This window comes from Camellia sinensis, chromosome 10 (genome assembly GCF_055761805.1).
Source record: "Camellia sinensis isolate YWXY chromosome 10, ASM5576180v1, whole genome shotgun sequence".
Taxonomy (NCBI): domain Eukaryota; kingdom Viridiplantae; phylum Streptophyta; class Magnoliopsida; order Ericales; family Theaceae; genus Camellia; species Camellia sinensis.
In genome coordinates this window covers 4,740,580-4,763,310 of record NC_138970.1, presented here as the reverse complement: position 1 = coordinate 4,763,310, position 22,731 = coordinate 4,740,580, and the positions used below count along the sequence as shown (strand labels likewise).

The 22,731-nt window shown below is 39.7% G+C and overlaps 1 long non-coding RNA gene across 1 annotated transcript in view; it reads right to left on the bottom strand.

Annotated features, from left to right (window-relative positions):
* Positions 1-2,168: 2,168 nt before the first annotated feature.
* The window catches only part of LOC145800946 (uncharacterized), a 258,555-nt gene continuing 237,992 nt past the window's right edge, over positions 2,169-22,731 (bottom strand). Inside the window, exon 2 of the long non-coding RNA XR_014341577.1 lies at positions 2,169-2,314. This is a non-coding gene — a long non-coding RNA (uncharacterized LOC145800946). The remainder of the gene's footprint in view (positions 2,315-22,731) is intronic.

Genomic DNA, 22,731 nt, shown 5'->3' with positions numbered 1-22,731 from the left:
TCAACCAACAACTTATGATGCACAGAGGGAGCAAACTTTGTACAAAAAGATCATAAGACAAATCAGTTAAAATTGCAGGACATACAAGGAAGGATTTGATTGACAAATGGAAATGAAGCGGTAGAATGTACCTTGTGTGGACTGGGGCTGAAATCAGGTTGCTGCATGAATTTGATGACGAACATCCCACAGTCAAATGTGCTACAAAAATAATTTCACATTAAAGTTGTCGTCAATGTCAGTAGGTTCATTAAATCAGTCATGCAGCATACACATTAATGTGAGGGAGGGATTGTGGATTACTCGTCCAGTTATTGTACTGGCCTCTCATCTAACATGCAGAGGCGGAAGCTACGCACGTCTGTAACATAATCATTTCGAAAGTGTAGTTGCAGCAAGTCGTGCATAGTTTGAACCTGTTCCACAAGGTTGAAGTTGGTTTATGTAAAGGATGTTTAAGTTTGTGTAGTGTTCAGAAATGCACCAGAAGGACATACCAAAATTTTAGCCGCATTTAGCTTCCTTTTGTTCGGTCGGTTGGATGGGACCGAGTCAAATAGGTAGGCTACACGGTCCACCATATCAATTTTAACGCACAACCAATGCACTCCTCTGTAATTGAAAGGCATGTAAATCTACACGTAAACACAAGGGCAGACCTTGTTTAGAGGCCATGTAAACATGTAATGGCTTACATATTTTCATTTTAATATAACGGGATGAACATTGATATTACCCTCTAGCATGCATCAATCGCACCAGTGTATCTGTCATGTCCGAAAAATGATGTCACGGTATGTTCATGGTGCAGAGGTTGCGTATCTTTATTTAGAATCAAAGTCTGCATGTGTAATGCATAAAGGTCATTGATGGAAACATTTGTCAAAATATGTCTTACACAAAACACAACGTAGCTTTGAACACTTACTTACCGACAGATATACGGGAAAGAACCAATCTGTGTGCCTCCCGTCATTGTGTAAATCCCTCTGTCGATTAGTCAATTGCACCACCACCAAGTTGATTGGCTGGAACATTGTATGTAAGACACAAGGCAAGTTGATTAGAAAGGTTTCTGAGTTCAGGGGTACTGAAAAACGCAGCTTCATATTTGCGCAGCCAACACTTACAGTGTCGGATAGCCACGACCTCGGTTTGAGCGTGCGCATGTTACGCCGGGTACCAACTTCACATGCCCGTCCATGAAGATTCATGGAAACAACAATGTCCCTACAAGCAAAAATGATCCTTAGAACGATAGTTATTTCACAGTGGACTGTCATTTAAAATTTGCAAGTAGTAAACGAAACAATACATTTCATTTTTGCTATCGTCAAATACATAGTCAAGAAGTTTTTGTTCCTCCGCCGATAACAACCCTTCACTGTCTAACATCCTGAACGAGTCCTACAAGAATAAACAGCCAACTAACACTACACATTTCATAAAAAAAATTTAAGCTTACATTACAAGGTCGGTAGTCATAAAAAAGAACGTGAAATGATGTATAAATTGTGAGCCTCAGAGTTTTCCAAACTTGTGATGTTTGGTGCGGAGTTTGTTAGAAATGTGTACAAACATATGCCAACAGTCATAACTGCAAACATGCAATTGTTTGACGAGTAGTACAATACAACACAAATGATTGTAAAATTACTGCTTCACATTATTGATGTGGGCATGAATTGGGTATTTAGAACTTGTGGGGCATTAAAGGCAGTATTTGTACCTTGTTCACCTTATCCACACCATCAACATCCACAGGTGAACTGATGTCGTCAACTCCATCCCCGACCTCAGTGTCTTGAACTCCACTTCCGCACATTTTCCCTTTTCCTTTTCCTTTTCCTCTTCCCTTTGCACTTCCTCTAACGATTCCAGTTGCTCCCAATGGTTTGCCAAGCTTAATAGGAGAAGTATGCACATCGCACGGCACGTTCTTCATGTCATACCCCAAATCCGGGCATGACCGGCCGTGGCCCATAGGGACTTAGCCCAAGGCACACGTAAGCCTAAACATGAATCCAAAACCATAAAGAATAAATGTGCTGATAGCCCAGAAATAAATAAATAAAAACTCAATCCAGTGACATGCCACAATTGAAAAACCAGTCATAATCAACTTCCTAAATATATATATATACTAAATGGGACACAAATCGCCCACAAAATAAAATAATTCTAAATAAAACCCAACCACAATGTATGCACAAAACTCGACAAAGCAACCTAAAACAAATTAAATAAATGCCCTAGAGGTCCATGCAATTGAGTCCCCGCTACGCCATGAGTCGACTCTAAGTCCTTCTAACACCTGGAAATGGTAAACAACTAAGTCAGCTGATAGCTCAGTGAGTAGCAACATGGATAGTAAATACAGTTTTGAAAACAGGGTTCAATTCCAAAATAAGATATATATCACGAAAACTAGATTAACATACAGTTTGGTAAAAACAATCTGTTTCAAAAAGAAGGTTCCACAATTCAACACTTAAAATACTCATGTCTGGCAAGAACATGATAAACGACATTTTCCACTTAAAACAGATTATAACATGAACACCAATAATTTTTTGGGTACCAATAAAAACAAATAATCTGCCACACAGTTCTCAAGGCTATAAGCCCCGTTGGATCCAATACCGAACTAAGAGTCATCCTCAGGGTGGCACCTGGGCCTTTTCTCAAAGACGATCCGATTGAAGGTCACCTAGTTGTTTTTAAAGGTCTTTTCCTTACAATCGTTGAGCACTAGAGTCATCACGGCCCAACCCGGATCTGTTCCCTAGTGGCCAGAGTCACCACACAGTGAAATAATTTTCCTGGACTAAATACACACATGGTCCCAATAATCAATACACATCAATTTCGAAAAACATGGTAGTTCATCATTATAAACATGAGACCAAAACAAATAGTTTACAGTATGCCAAGTTCACACATGTTTCAGAAATAATTTGATTCAATTGATAATATAATAATTTATCAAAATAGTTTAGTCTTGAAACAACAATTTAATTTTCCAACAGCTCAGGGTAGGGGAACATTTATAAAAATACATAGCATGAAACTACTCACCTGAAAACGAAATAATATAATCCTTGAATAGAGTGTAAAAGTTCAACTAGTGCCCTGAACGAAGTATAAAAACTATACGTCACAACTAATTTAAAAATACTAAAAAAAATAGGAACTAAGTAATCTCAACTAAAGCGCACTAACACGGCTCAACCTAACTCACCGTTACTCTTAAATATTACCTAAGTTCATGTTCTTCAAGGTTTAAAATCACCCAAGACATGGGTTCCGGTCAAAACTTAATTAATTGTGACTTTAAGATAAAACAGAATTTCAAACAAGCCTTCCCAACATATTCGCTAACTTTGAAAATTACAAAACCCACTCCACGCTATTCAAAAAATTCCAATAACCTCCAGATATGATCTAATATATCCTAAGTTTCAAACCGAATTGGCTTCACTTGATTTGCTTATCAAAATAATTATCTACAATTTATTATATCTAAACAGGTTGTTTTCTGCAGCACTTTAAAGAAATTGATAGTTCTCTTAATATACAAGAGAAATCAATGCAAGGCCAAAAACGTATGAAACTAGACTCGTAACCGGTTCTAATGACACTAATTTGATAATTTTTGGATTTATACCCAAAGAGAACAATACTCCCGAATTTACTGTTTCGGACTGGTTTCCTGGACAGATTTGAATACCTCAATTTATATGGATTTTGACTCCCAAAAATTATGAAAAAAAATCAGATATGCAATTCAATATGTAATTGATCTACTGTTCAAATTTCAGATTAAAATTCATCCGTTTGATATGGCTTCTTGATTTTTAAAGTTCGTGATTATGCGCAGAATTTTTGAATTAAGAACAATACCCATTCTTTATGCATGAATTTAACTCCTCAAATTTGTTAATAGTATATATATATATACAAAATACATAAACCTACAACCTCTCCATCAATGAACTAAATAATAATAGAGTAAGGATAAAGAACAAAAACAAAAGGAAGAAGAGAGATAAAGACCTACCACACACTCAAAAATCCTTCTTTGTTTGCAACCCTTTCTTTTTCTTCTTCTTATTTTCTCTCAACCCTTCTCTCCCGTGGCTGCTGTGTTTGCTGCTGCTATAGTGTAGATTAGGAACCCTAGGGTTGTTATATATTGTATTAGACAACTTAGGGTTACTATATATATATCTAACCAAAAGGCTCAAGTTAATTATCTTTTGTTTTATTTTATTTTCTCTCTCAATTAATTTAAATAACATACAAATATTATTGGATTAAAATATGCTTACTAATTTGCCTCTTTTTTTAAAATAATAAATCTTGTCTCTAAATTAAAGATTTCCACCATAAATTTATTTTAAGTTTAAAATTAATTAAAAGACCTTCCAAATATTTAATTTGCACTTTAGGATTCACCACAAAAATATTTGAGATTGTAATATTATTATTATATTATTTACTTAATTTTTATATTCAGGTTCTCACACTTCACGGCCACTGACTGAAGGTCAGGAGTGTATTTATCTTCAGTTTCGTATGTTTTCCCTGACTGAAGGCCTCCCTTCTTCTAGTTGTCCCCACCTTCTTCAATGTTCAGCTTGTGCCCATCATGGAAATGACTTTTGTCCCTTGCCAAGGTTCCTTTCAAATTCTGTTGTTGGTGATCCACCCCTTGTACATCTGAAATATTACACTCCATTAGGTTAACTTCGTCAGATGGTTTGACCACGCCATCATCATGCGCCTCGACTCCAATAGCAGGGTCCACACCCTGTTTGTCCACGCCTTCCGGTTGTGGTGTAGAGCATATACCTTCAATGAGGTGGTGTAGCATTTGCTTCAGTTCACCTAAATTGGTTTGTTCAGTGAATGGTTCGTTGCAGCCCAAACTAAAATGTTGAAGCAGTTGCTTCAGCATTTCCTTCACTTCGGCAACATTGGAGGAGAGGTTAATGATACACACATCATTGCTTTCCACCTAATCATACATATACATTCGTGAACTTAGTCTTATAAGTCATCGGTAAAATGATGTGGCTCAACTGTGCCAAAATTACGTAATGCATGGATAGATTACCTTGTCATTGTCAACAACTTGCTTGCCTTGAAAATGTCGCAACATCTCCATTAAATCTGTTTGGTTGTGGATAACTTGCTTCATCATTTCCTTCAGTTCGCGAATATCGGACTCCAAATTGCTCATACGGACTTCATTGTACTGTCCTTTTTGTTGGTTCTCGACATGGCATGCATCCATGTCAGCATCATCGGCGTTGCTTTCGTTGTTACTGTAATCAAACTCCACCTAATCATAGAAATGCATAAATGAAGTCTGATATTGTATGTTGAAGACAAGTGGGTAGATGGTGTGAAATGTGCACAGTGGTTGGAGTGTTTACCGTAATTGTTGGGAAATTTTGCTTCCTTCTGATACGTCGCAGCATCTCCCGTATTTGGGTATCACCCCAATCATGTAGCCGAGGAGTGGACCGCATCATAGTCGAGCTCAGACAAACACAATCAAGGTACAATAGCTGTGGACATTAAAGGGCACGCCGTAATTAAGTTATTCTTTCCACAAATATAAACTATATTCAGTAACAATGACATTCATTCTTCTCAATTTTGCAGCGGAACGTACATAGAATACCGCTTTTGTTTAGGATGCTGTAAACTTTATAGTCACATATCATGCAATGTTTTTTGGGCAAAAAAATGTACAGCACACCAAGGACTTTATTGATGAAACCAAGAAAATTTGTTATGTACATGTTTGTATATATGAATGGCTGCAACCCAAAAGACCTTTCCCAGAATCAATACGTTTGGTTTGGTAATGGTCGTATCAAGGTTTCTTCTGTATATTATTCTTCAACTCTGCGTACAAATGTGTATAATATTTCCTGTGTCATGAATTCTGTGTCTGATTGATTATTCCAAACCGATGAAGATCAATCAATTATGTTCCCCTCTTTGCAACGTAGTTTTAATTGGTTCCTCTATTGAGGTCCGGCATACTTTTTGCCCTGTACTCTTTGTTCTTAAATTCATGACGGTAGTCGCAGAAAATATATTTATGTGGCTACCATACTTGGTCAGGAAGAGTGTTGTTTGTTGTACTCACAAAGCAGGAAACATTGTATGTCCCAATCAAGGCCAATTTGTTGAACCATGGCAGAACAATACATGAAACATATGAACGGGGGAATGGAAACAAAAGATCGAGTTATTGGCATACCATTAGCAGGAAAACATATCCAGTTGCACCGCGATGACCTTTATACTTGCGAACACCGTTGTGAAGGAATTGCAGTGTCAACTTTGCCCAATTACAAGCTCGCATACGATTCACGTCCTTCACGGCATGAACGAACGATAGCTTCAAGCTGGTCATTGTGGTAGGACACAACATGGCCCCTAACATGTACAGCGCAAATTTCCTCTGAAACTCGTCCTCCGCATCATCAGTCTCGGTCAAATAAAGTCTCAACTTGTTGAAAAGAATGGCTCCGTTAACAACTCCAACCTCATCGTAGATATTGGGATATGCTTCTAATGACCCAGCCAATTGCACGTCATCGCCTTCACACCGTATTCCCAATAAAACATTAACTGCCTTACAGGTGAGCCTGACTTGACAACCATGAACATTCAATGAACTACTATCAGGATCGAAGTTCTGTACCAACCATGCGCAGAAGTTGTGATCTATACGTGTACACTTCATCCCCAGGAGGCCAGCAAACCCAATGTCTATGACTGCCTGCTTTTGTGCTTCGTTGAACCGGTTAACTAGCTCAACAATTGACTTCAATGATATGCGGAGTTGCTTTTTACCTTGTACATTTTTTACCCTTAAATTTATACAAAAAAACAACTAACAATGTCAGCAAAGCAGGACCTAGCCAAATGCATTTACGAAAACATGAAGTACGTAATGACTTTTTCAGACTTGGGTGCATATGGTACTACTTTGGCATGTTCCTCGGCGTTCGCCTTAGCCATTTCCACAAACCTCTTTTTCTCATCAGAGGGGAGAGCCTTCCACCTCTCCCCAATCTCCTTTCTACTCTTTAACCAAGAAAGTGTCAGACGTACAAGACAAGTAAGAAGTATGAGTCCAAAATAACTGTAACTACAACTTTATGCCAAACGCAATCCGTGTGCATTGTTGGTAATTAAATAAGATTGCAAATACAAATAACAGTTGCAGGAAAAAGTCAGCGACAAAACGTAGCTGGACTTTTACAACGAATTGAAATTTACAAAAACAATAGGAAGGTGACATTATTACATGCTACAATCCTACAAACGTGAAACAATCACAAGCCCACTACGACCATTCAATACAACGTGTGGATAGCAACCCAGTGGTGTGTTTCCATCATAGTGTATTATAGAGAATACAGATTTCGACACTCACCATTTTTCGTCGAGTGTTGTCTGGCCCTTGCATTTCCTTGAATTGTTGCTGGTTGCATGCAAGCATGGTGAAGCTTATCATCACTAAATCTTAAATATGAAAACATATATATATATGCAAGTTTTTATGTCAAGCTGGCCCCAAAATCGGCATAAGACACCTTTCGTACATCCGGGACTGAATCAACACCAATTTAAACATTTTCAGACATGCGGAACGAAACCAATTTCAAACATCACAAACTGAACTTCGACAAGGCGCGTAATTTCAGTACGAAAAATGTAATTCCAGATTGTCAACATGAACAACTAGTACTTGTAACAAATGAATGGTGCAACTGCCCGCTTTCGACAAGAGCCAGCAATAGTGTCAGATATTTGGATATGTTGTTCAGCAATTATCTTCAATCTTTTCCTTCCCTTTCATGAAAGAGCAAATCATACAAATTAGATTGAAGGGAAAATTACAGGGGTGGTGTACACATTTTGTCCGTTGTCTAATTTGGATCGATGCAGTTTAAACTCCCTCAATTCTGACAGTCCATTTTAAATTTCCTAGACATTTTTGGTGAAATTGCTAATGCCGTTTGTGATTTTTAAAACAAATATTGTAATGTCAATTGATTGAGATTATGTAAGTTCAGTAAAGTTATAAGTTGACTACTACAAAAAGTACAGTTGCCACGTATATGCATATTGTTTGATACAAAACAGTTAAGAGTTATAATCAAATGGACGTAATTGAAACAAAAGTTCACAATTGATGATGCAAAGCGGGGCCATTCAAAATTTGTGCAAAACAAATAACATAAACACAAAAGTACATGGGCTGCTGTAAGAATTGATCCCGAAAAAAAATCAGTGTATTCCTTGGTGATGGATTTCGTTTGTTTACAAACATATGTACGAAACCAACTGGTAGCAAGTCTTGAAGGAGAAAAGTAACATTGTTGGTGCGAGGTGACCAATATCCATCAGATGCAATGATAACAATTCCTGCAAAGTATTCCAATCAATATTTACAAGAACACAAACAAACGGCTGCAATATGTGGCTGTTAACCGGAAAATTTTACGTAAACAAAAACAACAACACGCACAATTTCCCAACACTTTTACAGATTTTGAAATGGACAAAAGAAAGGACACACATCAAAATTTTGTATTTAGTTCATGAAGCTTACAATTGAAATAATTATGTATACAAGCGATAAATGCATAATTTCCCAAAAATTGAAGACAAATGACTACATTTTGTTTTTCATTTAGTGCTGAAGGAGTACACGCACATACTTTTATGAAGGCCCGACTACAAAGAACAAAGAAGCAACTGAACTATTTCATGACAGGGTTAAACAATCTGGACACGATTCTGCTGTCAGTCAAATTGGTGCTTATCCCAGGCACAAAAACCAGATGAAACCCCATCACGTTGAGGGCTTCAATTTCCTACTGAGCAACTTGGTTGCAGAGAATCGAGGTGGCTGCATCCTGGCCCATGCTCCATTACCTTCGGGTGCTCTGACAGTGGGCAGATCAGAGAAGAATACTTTTCCGGGCATACAAGCAAGTTTCTTCAATTGTATGTGACATTGAAACAAGCAAGACTGCTGCTGCCTACCAGCAAATATTTCTAACGTACCCATCCATTCTCATTCTGGACGAAGGTCATACTCCCACAAATGAAAGTACGCATTTCATGAACTCGCTCAATATAGTCCAGACAACCCGCAACTCATGAATGACAGCTACCTTCCTCTTGAAATGTAACTGCTATTCAACAGCATGATGATAACTTTAAGAGAAAGGTTACCGCCATTCAAGAGTTGCGTGCAATGACAGGCAAGGCTGTCCATTTCTACGCATGAGATTTTCTTCGTGAATTGCGTGGGCTTGTTGACTTTTCTGAATTTCTTCATGTCAGCCCTATGACAATTCGTGAAGTTGAAGAACTGAACAACTTAGTTAAGAAGTTGAACATCACTTGGGATGGGAGCACACTCTATGTGCACGCATAGTTGAGATCCCTCCTAAAGAGTTCACCTACAGACACGTCAACCACAGAAACAGAGGGCATTGACGATGCCCGGATGGACCACATCTTAGAAAAGTTGGATATTAGAGAAGGACTGAAGGTAAACTTCTTCCTTAATCTGTTAGGCTTGTCCGAATCAAGTGGGGAGAAGGTATTGGTTTTCAGCCATCGTGTTCACCCGCTTAAGTTGTTGGAAAGGATAGCCATGAAAGTGAAGGCTTTAACTCTAGATTCAGAATTGGGTGTGGGGAATGAATAGCTCTCTACAAAATTTGGAAATCGTCATTCTCGTTTCAGCTCTTTTAATTGGCTTTCCTATGTTTTAAGTTGAATACCGTCAACTATGCATGAACTTCAGCACTGAAACAAATAGTTGTTTCCTGTGTTGCACGGACTCGGGTATGGGTGCCGGGTGTGGGTATGTATGTACAAGTCCGACTCATTAAATCTTAACCCTACATTCAATGGTACGCGGTCTGATGAAAAAATATCATATTTTTAATCTAATATGTGACATAAAATTGTACTATATGTAACTTACAGTGTCAAAATGACATTTATAGTAATTTGACAATAATTTGCACATATAATAATTGTGTTATATACAATTATATAAGAAGTGTTCGTTTTTCAAGTATCCGACACATATCCCATACCCTTGTCCGACTCTCAGGTGTCCGACATGGGTATTTGATCTATTTTGAAGACTCCGTGTAACACAGATTGTTTCTCAACATAAGTTCCGGCAATATAAAAGCACCGAGTACTACAAAATTGAAAGCAGAATTCAACCGAGTGTGCTAGCCGTTGTGGGATCAAGATTAGTCATTGTTTGTTTATCGAGTTTCTTATTTTTGCTTTCTTGGCTACTCTTAAAAAAAATTTGTTTTTCCCGTGCCAACATTACACAAATTTTTTTTAAAGTCTCTTTCGTTATATATAACCAAACCTAACAAGTTCGCCATGTAAATGCAGAACACCTTTTATGCTTGTTGCTAACTACTATGATACCTATGTTCAACTTGCAGCACTGATAGCAGAGGGAAGATTCCTATTCGAAAGGGAGAAAATACAAAAATCGAGTACAGAACAGTTCCTATTAGGTCGATTTCGGTTAGCAGAGGGAAAAGTTCCTATTCGAATAGCACAAAATACGGAAATGGAGTACACAACTGTTCCTATCGGGTCGATTTCGGGTTGGGTGTGAAGGTATATACGAATGAAAGAAGACAAACAAGGAGACAGAGAATGTACCAGCACGAAATAAAGAAAATACCAACCGGCGCAGACAAACCGAAGGTGGTGCTCGATTAACCCTTGCGGTTGTGCTCCACCGACAAAAATCAACTTCAAAAAACAATTTATGCATCCATTTCCCTGGCTAGCCTTCCCAAGAACTTAAGCTTTGTTCTTTAAATATGATTTTTGCCCTCAAATATTTTTCTCTGTAAAACCCTACAGCTACGGGGAAATGGAACAACGGAGAGACGGGGAGAGAGAAAGACAAACAAAGAGAGAGGTCCGAGATGGAAGAGAGACGGACGGGCCGAGGGAACTTACACCTGTAACGCCCTCAAAACATAACCCATTGTATATCATTGACATGCATTATTTAAAGAAGACAATATATTAATCCATTCATCAGAGTATTACTAAATAAAGCATTACATGTAACATCGAATAAAATGCCCTACAGGCTTACATCTTTCCAAGCCAACACTTGGATTCAAAAATATGAGTTCTAATCTCAATACAAGAAAAGCCCTAGGCTTGAATGTTTACATATACAACTAAATAACAACTATTAACTAAAGGTAGTCTTCTTCAAACCAGTTGCCAAACCCTCCCAAGCTAAGTCCTTGGAGGTAGTTTATCGCCTGAACCTGAAAATGATGTTCCCATAAAGGGTGAGCCACAGCCCAGTAGAAATATACTAAACCACATATAAGCAATGAATAAAGCAATAGCATTCAACAGATGGTCAACCAAAATAATCAATTACTTCATTTTACAGTCTCATGACACTATTGCCAAAGATACGTTTTACTTTCCAATTTTATCAACATGGCTCAGAACCTGGCCAAACTTACAACAGTGAATCACATAAATCATATTCACATCCTTCCAATATCAACAACAAATGAGACTCAAGCTCAAATCAAACACTTCATACTTCCAGATTGATACACATTTTAGTGCTGTATCAATAAAACACTTCTATATAAATAAGCACACATAAAAGTGATGCTAATGGAGTCCATCCCCTATCTCCTCCCAAACAAAATCCGGTTTAGAGGTCCATCCCCTATCTTCCCCTAAACCGTGGAGTACATCCCCTATCTCCTCCCACACAAAACAATGTATGCAAATGCAATGCTCAATCAATACATGTATTTTCTGTATCAATGCAATAGTCAAAATTAATGACTTAACCAATGTGATTAGTTTCAGTTATTCCTAATCCACATGCAATGTCTACAATTCAATAGACAAATAATTCAAATTATCCAACTACGCCATTTAATCAATGAATTCCCTAATTCCATGAATTAATTATACAAATTAATTTAATAATACAACTAGGGTTTTTCCCAAAATTTACCAAAGTATCCCCAACATATCAAAATACCAAAGCTTAGAACAAAACCTATAAAATGGAGTAGGAAATCCCTACCTCGAAGACAACAACTCAAATGGTGAAGACAGAGATGAGTGCCCAAATACCAATGTGCTCCAAATCGCCAAATGTTCAGATTAAATGAAAGCCCTCAACTCACTCTATCTTTTTAATGAAGGATCTAGGGTAGAAACACACCCTAAGTGGATCAAATCTAAGAGAGAAGGTGAGTAGGGAGAGAGAGAAGTCGGACCTAGGGTTTGGAATCAAAAAGAAGATGAAAAAGACTGATCAAAACCCGCTGCTGTAAATATATACTGGACAGGCTTGCTCGAGCGAAGACTTGGTCGCTCGGGCGACCAGACACAGAGAAACTACGCTCGAGCCAAGGAAGCCTTGCTCGAGCAAACAAGCCAAAAGCTCGCTCGAGCGAAAGAAAGCTCGATCGAGCGAAGAACTCAAACCCTCAGGTCCGTAACTAGACACACGCTCGAGCGAAGGAACTATTGCTCGAGCGAAGAACGAACTAACTCGCTCGAGCGAAGAAAAGCTCGCTCGAGCCAAGAATGCAAAGCTACAGGTCCAAACCAGACACAAACTCTCGCTCGAGCTACCAAACCCCGGCTCGAGCGAAGAACCAAAAACAACAGCTCGCTCGAGCGACAAACTCCTCGCTCGAGCGAATAACCAAAATACTGGACAGCAACACTTGATTTCTAAACCCAACCAACCTGAAACAAACCTGCCCAACACATCCTATAATTCCAAATGAGAAAATAAATGACAACAACAACAAATATTCAATGACAGAATCTACGGAACCTAAGTCCGGATACAATAATCAAATGGGAAAAGACCAGGGTCGCTATAACCTGCCCCCCTTCAAAGAATTTCGTCCCCGAAATTAAGCAAAATTTTTTTTAAAAAAAAGGTTTTTCTTAATTCCCAAAAATATTATAGAACAATAATAAACAAGTTGACCCATTACTAGTCACTTCAACTTTTTATCAAGAGGCACCTCACAATATATATAAACAATACATATTTCAGCCTGCATCACTATTATGCATTATTCCTTTCAATATTAGCACTTTCCATATCATATTCAATTGCATGATATATACAACACATTTAACAATGCAATCAACATATGCAATGTTACACTAAACTTCTATAGTGAAGCAAGTTTCAAAATGCACCCATTTACCAAAACATACTCAATGTTTCACAACTTAAGACATATGTAAAGCTCTTAAGTTCAACAATATTACAAAATCTAAATACAAGATTACAAATTAATAAACATGTCCGGGTATTTGTCGCGGACTTCCAATTCACGTTCCCAAGTGGCTTCCTCCACTCCATGATGTTTCCACAAAACTTTTACCAAAGGAATGGTCTTGCCTCGTAAAACTTGATCCCGCCTATCCAAGACCCGAACCGGACTCTCCTCATACGAGACATCCTCATCAACCACTAAATCGGTCCAATCCAACACATGTGATGGATCTGGCTCATACTTCCGAAGCATACTCACATGAAACACGTCATGTACTTCGGACAACTGCGGCGGCAAAGCTAAACGATAAGCAGCCTCGCCAATCCTCTCAAGGATCTCAAACGGACCAATGAACCGAGGGGACAACTTCCCACTCTTCCCAAACCTCATCAAACCCCGTCTAGGTGATATCTTCAGAAAGACATGATCACCCACCTCAAACACCAAAGGTCTCCTCCTACGGTCGGCATACGATTTCTGACGACTCTGTGCTGTAACAAGCCTCTTACGAATAAGCTCAACTTTCTCTGTTGTTTCCCTCACCAACTCTGGACCCAACAGAGGTGCATCACCCACCTCAGCCCAACAAACAGGAGATCTACACGGTCGGCCATACAAGGCCTCAAATGGTGCCATACCAATACTCGACTGGAAGCTGTTGTTGTAGGCAAACTCCACCAACGGCAAGTGCCTCTCCCACGACCCACTAAACTCTAGAACACAACCCCGTAGCATATCCTCAAGGATCTGAATAGTACGCTCGGACTGCCCATCAGTCTGAGGATGGTAAGCCGTGCTAAAGGTCAACCTAGTGCCTAAGGCACTCTGCAAACTCTGCCACAACCTGGCAGTAAAATGAGGATCTCTATCTGAGACGATCGTCACTGGAACCCCGTGTAACCTCACTATGTCCCGAATATACAAGTCGGCAAGATGATCTACCGAATCTCTCACGCGCATAGGAATAAAGTGCGCCGGCTTAGTCAACCGGTCTACAACCACCCAAATAGCATCACTACCCCGCTGAGTCCTCGGAAGACCCACAACGAAGTCCATAGTGACGTGTTCCCACTTCCACTCAGCAATAGGCAAGGGTTGCAACAAACCCGCTGGCCTCTGATGTTCAGCCTTCACTTGCTGACAAGTAAGGCACTTAGATACGAAAGCTGCCACATCTCTCTTCATACCCCGCCACCAGAACTGACGACCCAAATCCCGGTACATCTTAGTGCCTCCCGGATGCACTGCAAGGCGTGAATGATGAAACTCTCGGAGTACCTCCTCTCGGCAAGACTCCGGCACAAACGGACGGTTTCGGTATCTCACACTCAGGTCGGAATACACCGTCAAACCCTTCTCAACCTTCCCACCGGAAATCTTCTCACGGAGAGATTCTACCTCAAGGTCACCTCTCTGAGCCTCTAACACTCGAGTCACAAGTGTAGGCTGTGCAACAATAGAAAACAAGGCCGCAGCCTCAACGGACTCGCCCAAAAGTAAATCAAACTCCCCAAGTGCACTCAACATCTTCCATTCTCGGATGGCTATACTAGCTGACACCAACAGGTTTTCTGCTAAGGGCATCGGCCACCACATTGGCCTTTCCCGGATGATAATGCAATTCAAAATCATAATCCTCTATGAACTCGATCCACCTCCTCTGTCTCAAGTTCAAGTCTTTCTGTGTAAACAAATATTTCAGACTCTTATGATCCGAGAATACCTCGAATCTCTCACCATAAAGATAATGCCTCCAAATCTTCAAGGCAAATATCACAGCTGCTAACTCTAAATCATGCGTAGGGTAATTCTGCTCGTGAATTTTCAACTGACGTGAACCATATGCAACTACTTTCCCTTCTTGCATTAATACACAACCCAGACCCTCTCGTGAGGCGTCACAATAGACTGCATAACCCAACCCTCTCTCTGGAATAATCAATACTGGAGCGGTAGTCAGTCTAACTTTCAACTCCTGAAACGACTTTTCACAAGTCTCACTCCATTCAAATTTGACTCCCTTCCGAGTCAGTCTAGTCAACGGTGATGCTAACCTGGAGAAATCTTTCACAAACCGACGGTAATACCCAGCTAATCCCAGAAAACTGCGGATCTCAAATACACTCTTAGGCTGTGCCCAATCCTGCACTGCCTCTACCTTGGATGTATCAACAGACACTCCTTCACCGGATACCACATGGCCTAAGAATTTGACTTCCCTCAGCCAGAACTCACACTTCCCAAACTTGGCATACAGCCTATGGGCTCTAAGTAACTCAAGCACCACCCTCAAGTGTGCCTCGTGCTCCTCCTCAGAAGGCGAATAGATAAGGATGTCGTCCACAAAAACGACTACAAACCGATCCAAGAATTCCCGGAAGATCCGGTTCATCAAATCCATAAAAACTGCCGGTGCATTGGTGAGCCCGAATGGCATCACCAAAAACTCATAATGGCCATACCGCGTACGGAATGCCGTTTTCGGAATATCCTCTTCCCTGACCCTCAACTGGTGAAACAGGTCATCGATACGAGGCATAGGGTACTTATTCTTAACCGTAGCCCGATTCAATTTCTGATAATCTATACAAAGTCTCAAAGCACCACCTTTCTTTTTAACAAAGAGGGCCGGTGCTCCCCACGGCGAAACACTAGGGCGTATAAAACCCTTGTCTAGTAACTCCTGGAGTTGGATCTTCAACTCAACTAACTCAGCTGGGGCAAAACGATAAGGTGCCATCGAAATCGGCGCCGTGCCGGGCACTAGGTCAATGGAGAACTCAATCTCCCTATGCGGTGGCAAAGCAACAAGATCCTCGGGAAAGACGTCCGAGTACTCACAAACCACCCTTGGCAACACAATCAGTGTTTCCTCATCCTCACTAATCGAAAGGTTAGCAAGTAGACCACTAAGCTCACTCCGTCCTCGTGGAACATATCCCGGTGGCAGCACATCACCAACCCGGTCCCCCAGAAAATGAAAATACTCTCCGCTCACAGTACAACAAGTGACCCTCTGGCGGTAGCAATCAATAACTGCCCGGTATGACGATAACCAGTCCATACCCAAAATAACATCGAAACCCTTCATGGGCATAACTACAAAGGAAAATGGGATTCTATGATAATCAACCTCTATATCACAACCCCTAACGCCTTATTTCAAAATCAATTCACCCCCAAGAGGTGACACTACACAAATAGGAGATGCTAGCTGTGCTAACTCCAACTCCAAAACAGATGCAAATGCAGCAGACACAAAGGAATGAGATGCACCCGTATCAATCAAAACATTAGCAACCGAGTTGCAAAACAAGAAGGTACCTCTCACAACTGATGGTGCTGGCACAAGATCCTGCGCGGTAACAGCATACACGCGCCCAGACGACCTCTGATCAACCTGCTCACCCCTAGGAGCATAAGATTGCTGCACTGACTGGGACGGTGAAGCCCCCTGATTAGCCCTCGAGGCCTGACCCGACTGAGTTGGCTGCTGACCCTGAATCGGCCTCAAACCAGATGCACCAGATATGCCACCCAACTGCGGGCAATACCTCTTCATATGCCCTGGCTGACCACACTGATAACACGAGAGTGGCTAACCTCTACCCTGACTCTGGCTCTGAGATCGAGTCGAAGAAGATGCTGCTCTCTGAACTCCTCCCCTCTGAGGACAAACTGGAGACTTGTGGCCCAGCTGGCCACACTTGAAACAAGTAATGTCTCCCTGACTGCCTTTTCCCGAACTAGCACTCGGTACAGGAAAAGTCGATCTAGAAAAGCTACCCTGAGACTGCTGGGGATTAAAACCCTTCTGTCTCCTACCATCATTCTGACCATCCTGACTCCTCTTGGAGCCCTTCTGCCCTTCCTCCTCCTCCTGCATCATGATTTCCATGTGGGCTGTAGCATCAACCATACGCCCATAATCCCGAATCATAGTTCCCCCAACTCTCAGCTTGAGGCCACGCCTCAACTTCTTCTCAAACTCAATACAACGGCGTTCCTCAGACGCCACCAACTCAGGTGCAAACCTGGACAAACTAGTGAATGCAGCCTCAAATTCGGCCACTGAAGAACTCGCCTGCTTAAGCTGACAAAACTGGTCTCGCAGCTTCTCCCTGACTGCTGGAGATAAGAACTTCTCCTGGAAAGCATTCACAAAAGCCTCCCATGTACCTCCTATACGCCCCTTAGTAAACTTCCACCACTGACCTGCATCCTCTTTCAACTGGAAAGATGCTAAGGTCACTTTCAACCCCTCGTCTTCGATGCCAAGCATCTCAAACGTCTTCGTTGTCTGTTCGAGCCATTCATCTGCCTTAAGCGGCTCTTTAGGATCACCCACAAATTCATCCGGATTAGACCGGAAGAACTCCCTCTTCAGAAAGGAAGGTCCTGCATCAGCAGTAACAACCTGAGCTTGATTCTCAGCTCTGAGAATGCCTACTGACTCCCTGAATGCTCCTGCTATCTCTCGAGCTAAAGCGCCCATAGCCTGCTGGCCTACTGGCTCGGCCACATTGGCCTGACCAATTCCCTCTTGAACTGCCGGAATCTCCTCTGGCACAGGCACCTCCTACCTACCCGGCCTACCACGCCTACCGCGTCCTCGTCCTGACATCCTAATAAAGGAAACAAAGACATTAGCACATTAATAAATGTGCCGAAGCTAAACACTCGCGTCCTAATGCAATGGACAACAATAATTCATTCCACGTAAGCACATAATCACATAAGCACCTACGAATTTCATTCCCGGATAATGATAGTCCCAATGCGTTACTATAGTTCCGGTTGGAAGCAGCAGTGACCAAGTGCCTTTCCAACAAGACTACCAGAAACTCAAGGGTCCAATCAACATCCTAGAAACTACATTCCATACCCACATAATCACATAAACATGTTATCACATAAACATATAACATTACACTAAGTCTCTATCAAACGAGACGAACCCAATGTGATACTAATCACTTCCCACGTACCCAAAGTATTCAAACCCAGTACGCTCTGATACCAAGTTGTAACGCCCTCAAAAAATAACCCATTGTATATCATTGACATGCATTATTTAAAGAAGACAATATATTAATCCATTCATCAGAGTATTACTAAATAAAGCATTACATGTAACATCGAATAAAATGCCCTACAGGCTTACATCTTTCCAAGCCAACACTTGGATTCAAAAATATGAGTTCTAATCTCAATACAAGAAAAGCCCTAGGCTTGAATGTTTACATATACAACTAAATAACAACTATTAACTAAAGGTAGTCTTCTTCAAACCAGTTGCCAAACCCTCCCAAGCTAAGTCCTTGGAGGTAGTTTATCGCCTGAACCTGAAAATGATGTTCCCATAAAGGGTGAGCCACAGCCCAGTAGAAATATACTAAACCACATATAAGCAATGAATAAAGCAATAGCATTCAACAGATGGTCAACCAAAATAATCAATTACTTCATTTTACAGTCTCATGACACTATTGCCAAAGATTCGTTTTACTTTCCAATTTTATCAACATGGCTCAGAACCTGGCCAAACTTACAACAGTGAATCACATAAATCATATTCACATCCTTCCACTATCAACAACAAATGAGACTCAAGCTCAAATCAAACACTTCATACTTCCAGATTGATACACATTTTAGTGCTGTATCAATAAAACACTTCTATATAAATAAGCACACATAAAAGTGATGCTAATGGAGTCCATCCCCTATCTCCTCCCAAACAAAATCCGGTTTAGAGGTCCATCCCCTATCTTCCCCTAAACCGTGGAGTACATCCCCTATCTCCTCCCACACAAAACAATGTATGCAAATGCAATGCTCAATCAATACATGTATTTTCTGTATCAATGCAATAGTCAAAATTAATGACTTAACCAATGTGATTAGTTTCAGTTATTCCTAATCCACATGCAATGTCTACAATTCAATAGACAAATAATTCAAATTATCCAACTACGCCATTTAATCAATGAATTCCCCAATTCCATGAATTAATTATACAAATTAATTTAATAATACAACTAGGGTTTTTCCCAAAATTTACCAAAGTATCCCCAACATATCAAAATACCAAAGCTTAGAACAAAACCTATAAAATGGAGTAGGAAATCCCTACCTCGAAGACAACAACTCAAATGGTGAAGACAGAGATGAGTGCCCAAATACCAATGTGCTCCAAATCGCCAAATGTTCAGATTAAATGAAAGCCCTCAACTCACTCTATCTTTTTAATGAAGGATCTAGGGTAGAAACACACCCTAAGTGGATCAAATCTAAGAGAGAAGGTGAGTAGGGAGAGAGAGAAGTCGGACCTAGGGTTTGGAATCAAAAAGAAGATGAAAAAGACTGATCAAAACCCGCTGCTGTAAATATATACTGGACAGGCTCGCTCGAGCGAAGACTTGGTCGCTCGGGCGACCAGACACAGAGAAACTACGCTCGAGCCAAGGAAGCCTTGCTCGAGCAAACAAGCCAAAAGCTCGCTCGAGCGAAAGAAAGCTCGATCGAGCGAAGAACTCAAACCCTCAGGTCCGTAACTAGACACACGCTCGAGCGAAGGAACTATTGCTCGAGCGAAGAACGAACTAACTCGCTCGAGCGAAGAAAAGCTCGCTCGAGCCAAGAATGCAAAGCTACAGGTCCAAACCAGACACAAACTCTCGCTCGAGCGAAAGAAAGCTTGATCGAGCGAAGAACTCAAACCCTCAGGTCTGTAACTAGACACACGCTCGAGCGAAGAACCAAAAACAACAGCTCGCTCGAGCGACAAACTCCTCGCTCGAGCGAATAACCAAAATACTGGACAGCAACACTTGATTTCTAAACCCAACCAACCTGAAACAAACCTGCCCAACACATCCTATAATTCCAAATGAGAAAATAAATGACAACAACAACAAATATTCAATGACAGAATCTACAGAACCTAAGTCCGGATACAATAATCAAATGGGAAAAGACCAGGGTCGCTATAACACCTCTTCTGAACACTTCGGCATCTTTGAAAATTTTATACTTTATCTGACAACTTACACGTTTTTATGAAAAGTGACATCATTTATAAATTAATTTTCTTCATAAAAGTTATACCTTGGAACTTATATCTTTTTGTAACAACGAAACATTCAGCTTGATTGGTCTTCTTTGGGAACTTATATCTTTTATAAAAATGAAACATTCAGCTTTTGGTCTTGTTTGGGAACTTATATCTTTTGTAAAAACGAAACATTCAGCTTCGATGATTGGTCTTCTTTGAGAACTTATACATTTTGTAAAAACTCACAAAGTTTTACACAAATTCCTAAATTTTACACATTTTCAAAAAATTTACACCTTTTCTCGGAAATATTTACAACTTTTTTGAAAAATTACACATTTTGTGGAAAAACCTCTTTCATAAAATTTACACTTATTATTTGAAGTTACACTTTTAGTGAAAAACAAAACTTACATCTTTTGTAAGGTCATTTACACCTTCATTGGAAAAATATACACCATATTTGAAAATGTTATACCTTTTGTCAAATAATTTCTTTTAACAAACTTTATCAAAAGCATATTTTCCATAAAACGTGTAAATTTTCAAAAAAGGTCTAATTGACTTCACCAAAGATGTAACTCCTATTTACAAGGTGTAAATTTTTTTAAACATTTTGTTTCACAAAAGGAGTACCTTTTTAGAAGAGGTGTAAGTTTTTAAAATAATGAGTAAAGTTTTTAAAAAGGTGTAAGTTTTGCTGGCAGAAAAGGTGTAATATCCCATAAAAAGTGTAAATTATATGGAAAAGGTTATTCACAAAAGCAGTAACCATTCAGAAACGGTGTAAGTATTCCCACAAAAAGGTGTAATCATTCAGAAAAGGTTAATGTTTTTAACAAAAGGGATAAATTTTATGCAAATATTCCTTCCATGAAAGGTGTATATTTTCAAAAACATGTATGTGGTTTTCACAAAAGATAGAAGTTATGTCACAAATGGTGTAACTTCCCATTAAAGGTGTAAATTTTATGAAAAATATAATTCAGATTTCCATAAAAGGTGTAAACATGTTCCGAAAAGATGTAACTTATTTCACAAAAGGTGTAAGTTCTAATGAAAGGTGTATATTTTGTTCCTAAAAATGTTTCACAAACAGAGTAACTTCTCATAAAAGGTTTAATTATTTCCACCAAAATGTGTAAACTTTCAGAAAAAATTAAGCTTCTAACAAAAGGTTTTAACCTATATGAAAACATATTTTCCTTACGTATAAATTTTTTCACATAAGAAGTCCGTTTCAAAGAAGATGAGTTTGGGAGGGCTTGGAATAGCGACTCCAAGTCCTAATCCAACCAAGTATGTCAATGTAAAAGAGAACCGTTTGTAATATAGAGCAACGGACAGATAGAGAGAGAGAGAGATAGACTGAGATCAACAAACACAGAGACCTAGATGGACAGTGATCGACAGAGACAGCCAGACCGAGATCGACAGAGAGGGACCGAAATTGACAGAGATCGACAGAGAAGAGACCCACATGGATATAGACAGACCAAGATCGCTAGAGACAGATTGAGATAGACAGAGAGAGACCGACATCGGAGGAGAATAGGCTGACATCGACAGAGAGAGGCCAAGATCGATAGCCAGAGACAAAAAAAAAAACCTTTGATTTAAGGCGGTGGTGGCCGTGGAAGTGGCGATGTCAAACGGCAGTGAGCACCGGAGGCCACCGACGCTTTGGTGGTCAGCGGGGGTCACGAACCCTTTGATTTGTTCAGTGGTTGTCCCAATTTGTTTATGAACACTTTGAAGTGTTACTCCTTTTGTGTTTATGAATACTTTGAAATGTTACTCCTTTTGTGTTTATGAACACTTTGAAATGTTACTCCTTTTGTGGTTATGAACACTTTGAAATGTTACTCCTTTTGTGAAATAATTTTTTCCATACAATTTATACTTTTTGTTGAAATTTACACCTTTTTTGAAAGCCCAACTTAAACCTTTTTCAAAAGTCACTTATATCTTTTGTGAAAAAAAAAATTCATCAATTTTATATCTTTTGCTAAAATTTACACCATTTCGTGGAAGTGCTTATATCTTTTCTAAAAAGTTACTCATTTTGTGAAACTATTTATCTCGTCAGATTTATACTTTTTTTTCAAACATACACCTTTTGTGAAAGCCAAACTTAAGCCTTTTTCTGAAGTTAGTTATATCTTTTGTGAAAAAAAAAAATTCATCAAATTTACAGATTTTGCCTAAACTTACACTTTGTCGTGAAAAAACTTACACCGTTGCTGAAATGTTACTCCTTTTGCGAAAGAATTTTTGTTA